Raw genomic sequence first — 1740 nt, forward strand, 5'->3', positions numbered from 1 at the left:
CTGCTACAAATATCCCGTAATACACATTTTCTATTAACCGCATAGCCAAGTATATTTTATAAAAAAAAATTTAATCATATTCTAACGATTAATTAGTTTTCTGCTTGTGCAAAAACGGGAAAAACCGGCCATGCTCTGAATATATCGGAAAACATAACATGTTTCCAAACCACTATTTCGCGAGAGTATGTCATATGAGTAGGCGGTGGTAGAGGTGTAGCTGCCGGCTTTCCCATTATCTGTTGTTCAACCAATTTTTGTATTTTAAGTGCACGTACCGGTACTACAAAAATGTCCTCAAATTTCGATTTTTTTATATTTAAATATTGTCAAATTGTTTTTGTTTGATTGTATTGCAAAAATAGTTAATTTTCACGACTTTTTCAACTTTTTTTCCCAAAAACATTTGACTGGCAGCAAAAAATAAAACCAGATACATAATTAGTATAACGTGGGAAAAGCTGCAGCTAAAGATAGCAATCACAAGAGAAACTTTGTAGACAAATCAACGATTTACGATGGGTACGATGAGATATACTTATGATCAAAGAAGTTAATACTAACCTGACTGTTCGATACGTTGTCTGCATTCTTGGTTGCTTTCAAATCATGTTGTAATCTATTAAGAGGGCTTCCAGAAAACACTGTTTCTAATTTAACTTCCAAATGCACAGTTGTTTGATGCAGTTCCGTTGATTGAATGGCTTCCTTTTGGGTGATATCATTCGTCGCTACAGGTGACTGAGGCTAAACGCATTTTGCAACTCGCATTTTGTCAAGCAAATAAAATGCTTTTATTTTGTACTTACTGTTGCTGTCGTTTTCTTAATTCGTGTATTCTGTTTCACATTTATTTTTCAAGTTCTTGAATTTATCTCAATTTATCTCTCTTTTCCTATATTACCATGGTCAAAATTCCAGACAGTCTGTTCAGTCCGCTTTTCAAAGAATATCCAGACTTATGGGATAACAACAGAGGGAACAATTTGTGTAGGGTAACCTGTAAGAAATTAGCCGACCGACTGACGCAGGAAATTGGGGACTTAGTTACCACTCAAGACGTAGTTAAGAAAATTTACGCGATTAGATACAGCTTGAAAAGGGTTGACAGAAGACGGAGCGGTCAGACCAGGATGACGCACTACATCTGGTACGCCAGAAAATTGGGATTGGCGTGGGCGGTACGGACTATTAGGGGGCATATCCGTGACTGTAAAAATATGGAAATTGACAGCGAGGACGAGGAACCCTTTTTAAGATTCAACGTAGAAAAAAATTAGGTAACAGGACCAGTGGAAACAGGGAGGGAACAAATAAATAACATGACAGGACCAGTACAAATAGGGAGGGAGGACGAAGAAGAAAGAGACAGCTTGGTGCGGACTGACGATGACCAAAGAAGAGGAAAGACAGAAGGACCAACGACCATGGTGAATTTAATAAGCCCCGACCTTTTTAGCAATGATAGTGATATAAGCGGCTCATCGGTATCGGACCGTGTGGTGGAGGAAGCTAATGCAGATAAGAAGGAAGCCAACGCCGATAAGCAAATGTATGAAAATCGGATTGCAGAGTTCGCAGCCCAGCTGGAAGAGGCCAACGCTGATAAGCAAATATATGAAAATCGGATTGCAGCGTACGCAGCCCAGCTGGAAGAGGCCAACGCCGATAAGCAAATATATAAAAATCAGACTGCAGCGTATGCAGCCCAGCTGGAAGAAGCCAACGCCGATATGGAAA

This window comes from Glossina fuscipes, unplaced genomic scaffold (genome assembly GCF_014805625.2).
Source record: "Glossina fuscipes isolate IAEA_lab_2018 unplaced genomic scaffold, Yale_Gfus_2 219, whole genome shotgun sequence".
Classification (NCBI taxonomy): domain Eukaryota; kingdom Metazoa; phylum Arthropoda; class Insecta; order Diptera; family Glossinidae; genus Glossina; species Glossina fuscipes.